This window comes from Macaca thibetana, chromosome 1 (genome assembly GCF_024542745.1).
Source record: "Macaca thibetana thibetana isolate TM-01 chromosome 1, ASM2454274v1, whole genome shotgun sequence".
NCBI lineage: Eukaryota > Metazoa > Chordata > Mammalia > Primates > Cercopithecidae > Macaca > Macaca thibetana.
The window spans coordinates 174,827,924-174,834,713 of NC_065578.1; positions in this window are offsets into that span (position 1 = coordinate 174,827,924).

Sequence of the window (6,790 nt, forward strand, 5' to 3'; positions counted from 1 at the left end):
CATAAGCAAAAGAATGAAATGTTGAGAAAAAAAAATCACGTATATTGAAAATAGATACATTTATTCTTATCTGACATAAAAAGAGCTTGGAAGTCTTCATTCTCACAAGAGAAAAGCTAACAGATTGAAAATCAACAACTCTTTATAGCTTCAGTCCTAGAATTTAGAGACAGGTGACTCCAGAGAATCAAAATGCACAGAGAGGAGAAGGTGCATCTGGGAGATATCAGATCAGAGACTGGGAGAAGCACTTACAGGGTAATTGATTAATTGCTGGATATGGACTGTACTCTAGCTTAAGACATAATTCATGGATGCCACACCTTAGCAGGTACCTACAAACATTCATGAGTTCTATCTCCAGGAGCTAGATCTGTTTATCATGGTGATTATAAAAGAAAATATGTCCTAATGCTTGCAACAGGGGATGACGTGAGAGTAACCACTTTGAAATACACCCAGAGCATTCTTTTGTCATTAATAAAGGGTTTCCCTGAAGGGATATTATTTTACCTGATCCCAATTGATTAAGGGGATAAATAAATATCCAACTTGAGCCCCCTCTAATCTTTGACATGGGGAAAGGGAAATTCCCAATTCCAGCTTTCTGTCCTACTAACAAGGAAGTGAGGAAGCTGAGATGCACTTGTGAAGGTCACAGTGAGGGTAAAAGGCTCAGTAGAAGAATGATAACTAATCACAGGAATAAAGAATGCTTCCCCTCCCTCAATACCATGCCATCACATAAATAGGAGTCCTGTATAAAGAAAGAGAATTATAGGTGAAAAGAACTGTGCAGCTCAGACCTTATTTAAGAAGTCGTCTGTAGGGAAATCTGAAGATGACATAAGAGGCAACAACCACATCATTAGAGAAAATTTTAACCTCTTACCTCTACAAAAACAGCAAAGAATGACTTAGATAAACAGAAGTCCTTACATGAGAGATCTGTTTATTTCAGTTGTTGTTGTTGTTGTTTTTTTTGTTTTTTTGTTTTTTTTTTTTTTTTTTACCAAACATTATATTCAGCTTTCAACAAAAGATTAAAAGTTATGATAAACAGCATAAACAAAACACAAAAATAACAGTCTGAAGAGACAAAGCAGCATTATAGCCAAACTTATACATAGCAGAAGTTTTAGAATTATCAGACTGAAAATTTAAAATAATTTTGGGTAATATATTGGAGACTCTTATGGAAAAAGTGGACAATATGCAAGAATAGATAGGCAATGAGCAATGTAGGTAAAATCAAATGGAAGAGCTAAAAATCAAAACACTGACAGAAATGAAGAATTCCTTTGATCTGATAATCACTACAATGGAAATGGCTGAGCAAAGAATCAGTGAGTTTGAAAATGTGTTCGTAGAGACTTTCGCAGCTGAAAAGTGAAGATAAAAAAATAATTTAAACATGAAAAAAATATCCATGAATTGCGGCACTATGACAGGAAGTATAACATACGGACAATGAAAATAACAAAAGGAAAAGACAAGAAGAGAAGAAGAAATATTTGAAGTAATAATAGATCAGAATTTTCCAAAACTAATTATAGAAAACAAAACAAAAAAAAATTATAGAAAATTCCAAACAGGACATATGCCAAAATATGTATAATAGCACATATTATATTTAAAATTAGGCCGGGCGCGGTGGCTCACGCCTGTAATCCCAGCACTTTGGGGGAGGCCGAGGCGGGCGGATCACAAGGTCAGGAGATCGAGACCACGGTGAAACCCCGTCTCTACTAAAAATACAAAAAATTAGCCGGGCGCGGTTGTGGGCGCCTGTAGTCCCAGCTACTCGGGAGGCTGAGGCAGGAGAATGGCGTGAACCCGGGAGGCGGAGCTTGCAGTGAGCCGAGATTGCGCCACTGCACTCCAGCCTGGGCGACAGAGCGAGACTCCGTCTCAAAAAAAAAAAAAAAAAAAAAAAAAAAAAAAATAAAATTAAATATAAGTTTAAAATTATATTTTCATATAATTAAATTAAAATTAAAGACTTAAAAATATACTTAAATTCCATAAAAATTTTGCTGGTCTCAGTGGAGAGGTCAACATGCAAATTGAAGAAATTCAAAAAACCCCTGTGAGATACTATATAAGACAGCCATCCACCAAATACACAGTCATCAGATTCTCCAATGGCAACACACACACACACACACACACACACACACACACACACACACATTAAAAGCAGCTAAGGAGAAGGAGAAGGTGACTTACAGAGGGAAACCCATCAAGTCAAAAGCAGACCTTTCAGCAGAAACTGTACAAGTGAGAAGAGATTGAGGGCCTCTTTTTAGCATCCTTAAGAAAAGAAGTTCTAACCAAGAATTTAATATCCCAACAAACTAAACTTCATAAGCAAAGAGAAATAAAATCATTTTCAGAAAGCAAACACTAAGATAATTTATTACCACTAGACTTGCCTAACAAGAGTTTCTCAGAGTTATAAACATGCAAATGAAAAAAAAAATACGTGATACCACAAAAACACACTTGAGTACATCACTGACTGATACTATAAAGCAACTGTACAATCAGGTCTACACAACAAACAGCTAACAATAAGATGACAGGATCAATATTGACTTTAATTGTAAACAAGGTAAATGCTCCCACTAGAAAAGTATAGAGTGGCACGTTGGATAAAGAGGTAAGACCCAACTTTCTGCTGTCTTCAAGAGATTCATCTCAAATAAAATGACACCTATAAGTTCAAAGTAAAGGGATGGAGTAAGATCTATTAGTCAAGCAACAAAAAAGGGGTAGTGGTTGTTATTTTTCTAGCATATAAAACAGATGTTAAACCAACAATGATCAAAAAAGACAAAGAAGGACATTATAGAATAATAAAGTGTTCAACAAGACTCCACTATTATAAATTTATAGGTACCTGACATTGAGCAACCAGATTTATAAAACAACTTCTTAGAGACCTACAAAGAGGTCTTAGACTTAGATAACAATAAAATTGGGAGACTTCAACACCCCACTGACAGTATTAGAGAGATAATTGAGGCACAAAGCAAAGAAAGATATACTGGACTTAAACTCGACACTTGAACAATTGGACCTAATAGACATCTCCAGAATACTCTACTCAACAACAATAGAATATTCATTCTTCTCACCTACACATGGAATATACTGTAAGAGAGATGACAAACTTGGCTACAAAGCAAGTCTCAACAAAATTTAAAAAACTGAAATTATACCAACTACACTCTCAGGCCACAGTGTAATAAAAATAGCAATCAATACCAAGAAGATCTCTCAAGCTCCCCGAAGATCTCTTAAAAACTTGCTCATGACTGATTTTTGAATAAAGGACAAAATTAAGGCAGAAGTCAAAAAATTATTTCAGACAAATGAAAATCAAGACACAACATACCCAAATCTTTGAGACACAGCTAATGTAGTGTTAAGACAAAAATCTACAGTGCTAAACACCTACAACAAAAGGTTAAAAATATCTCAAATGAAAACATAACATTGCACCAAGAACTAGTATAGCAAAAGTAAACCAACCACAAAGCTAGCAGCAGAAAATAAATCACCATAATCTGAACCAAACTGAATGAAATTGACAAGTGAAAATAAATTCAAAAGATCAACCATACCCAAAACTTGTTCTTTGAAAGAATAAACGAGATTGATAAAACACTAGCTAGATTAATAAAGAAAATAAGAGAGATCTAAACAAGCACAATCAGAAATGACAAAAGTGACATTACAACTCACCTCCTCAAAATACAAAAAATCCCCAGGGATGATTACACACACCTTTATGCACACAAACAAGAAAATCTAGAAAAGATGAATACATTCCTGGAAACACACAACCCTTCAAGACTGAACCGGGAAGAAGTTTTATCCTGAAGACACCAATAATGAGTTCCAAAAGACCTACCAACCAATGAAGCCCTGGACCAGATGAACTCACATCTGACTTTTACCAGATGTACAAAGAAGAGCTAGTAGCAGCCCTCCTAAAATTATTCCAAAAAATCAAGAAGGGCCTTCTGCCTAACTCATTGTCGGAGGTCAGTATCATTCTGATACCAAAACCTGGCAGAGACGCAACAATAAATGGAATCTTCAGGTCAGTAACCCTGATGAATACAGTCATCAACAAAGTAGTTGCAAATTGAATCCAGTAGTACATAAAAAATTAATTCAACATGATGAAGTAGGCTTTATTTTTGGGATGAAAGTTGGTTCAACATAAACAAGTCAATAAATGTGATCCTCCACAGAAGCAGAATTAAAAACAAAATCTACATGATTATCTCAATAGACGCAGAAAGGCTTTTCATAAAATTCAACATCCCTTCATATTAAAAACCCTCAAGAAATATAAGCATCTAAGGAACATACCTCAAAATAATAAGAGACATCTATGAGAAACACACAGCCAGTATCATACTGAATGGGAAAAAGTTCAAAGCATTTCCACTTGAGAACTGGAACAAGTCAAGAAGAAGGCCCAATTCCACCACTCCTATTCATCACAGTACTGGAAGTCTTAGCCAGGGCAACCCGGCAAGAGAAAGAAATAAAAGGCATCCAAATAATAAGGGAGGAAGTTAAGCAATCCCTTTCACAGAAGATATTATTCTAGACTTAGAAAACCCTATGAATTCTGCTAAATGCCTCCTAGAACTGATAAATGGCTTCAGAAAAGTTTTAGGATATCGAATCAATGTACAAAAATTAATTGTATTTCCATACATCTATAATGTCCGAGCTGAGAGCCAAATGAGAATGGAATTTTATTTACAGTAGCCACAAAAAGAATAAAATACCTAAAAATACAGATAACCAAGGTGAAGGATCTCCACAATGAGAATTACAAAACACTATTGAAAAAAAAAATAAGGGACAACACAAACAAATGGAAAAATATTCTATGCTCATGGATAGCAGGAATCAATATTATTAAAACGGCCACCCTGTGAAAAGCAATTTACAGATTCCATGTTATTCCTGTCAGCTACAAACATTATTTTCCAATGAATTAGAAACCATTATTCTAAAATTCATGTGAAACCAAAGAAGAACCCAAATATCCAAAGGAATCCTAAGCAAGAAGAACAAAGTTGTAGGCATCACACCACGTGACTTAAACAATTTAATAGGCAACAACAAACAATCCCATTAAAAAACAGGCAAAAGACGTGAACAGACATGTCTCAAAAGAAGACATACATGCTGTCAACAAATATATGAATAAATGCTCAATATCACTAATCATTAGATAAATGCAAATCAAAGCCACAATGAGATACTATCTCACACCAGTCAAAATGACTATTATTAGAAAGTCAAAAAATAACAGATGTTGGCAAGATTGCAGAGAAAAGGGAACACTTATACACTGTTGGTAGAAATGTAATTTAGTTCAGCCACTATAGAAAGCAGTGTGGAGATTTCTCAAATAACTTAAAACAGAGCTATTCTTCAACGTAGTAATCCCACTACCGGATACATATCCAAATGAAAGTAAGTCATTCTACAAAAAAGACAAACGCACTCGTATGTTAATTGCAGCTCTATTCAAAATAACAAAGATGTAGAATCAACCTAGATTTCCGTCAACAGTGGATTGGATAAAAAATATGTAGTAGACATACACTGTGGAATACTACTCAGCCATAAAAGGGAAGGAAATCATGTCCTCTTCAGTAACATGAATGTAGCTGAGTACATTATTCTAAGTGAATTAATACAGAAATAGAAAACCAAATATTGCATGTTTTCACTTATAAGTGGGAGCTACACATTGTGTAAACATGAATATAAATATAAGAACAATAGACATTGAGGACTACTAGAGAAGGGAGAGAGAGAGGGAATTGTGGATTGAAAAACTACCTGTTGGGTACTATATTCATCCTCTGGGTACCAGGATCATTTGTATACCAAACCTCAGCAACACATAATTTACTAGTATTTAAAAAATGCCCATGAGCCTAAAATAAAAATCAGTAAAAACTAAAGATACAGACAAAATTGTAATAACTTGAGTTCAGCAACTGAAACAAAGAATACTATAACATAATTAAATAAGTTTTAGTCTTTCAAGGATAAAACAATGTACCAAAGAACCAATTAACATAATTCTATACAAAGTAAAAAAAGATTTTTATAGGCTTGATAAAAAAATTAGCACTCATTCTTTAAGTGTATCTGTTAAATGTAAATAAAATGCTCACAGTATAATTTTCTCAACAAAAAAATCAATATCATATAGACTAATGGAATGCCAAAATACATTTTATACTGGGAAAAAGCCAAAGTTATAAGCTGTAACCACTATTTTCAACATAATTTTGAGAGTTTTGTTTTATAAGACATAAAAATAAAACAATATTTTTCTCATGTTATGCTCACTAAATAGTTAATTGTACCATTATGTGACTTTGAGACAGGATTGTTTAAGTCTCAATGTGCTCTTATGCAAAATAAAGGTAATAAGAAAACATACCTGTTGTGCTGTGAAGATTAATTAATACACACAAAGTATTTGGAAGAGTGTCCAGCCCATAGTAATTACCATAGATGTACTTGATGGTTTTCACTGTTACTAGACCTAAAAGCAAATAAACTAAGTATCCACATTTACAGTTGGCAAAAGATTAATACCTACCCCCAGATGTCTTATACGTTTTAAAAGGCATGTTATATGGTACTTCTCTCAGAGCCAGAAACAAGTAATGATTAATACTGGAGAGGAGAATTTTTTTTTTTTTTTTTTTTTTGAGACAGAGTCTTGCTCTGT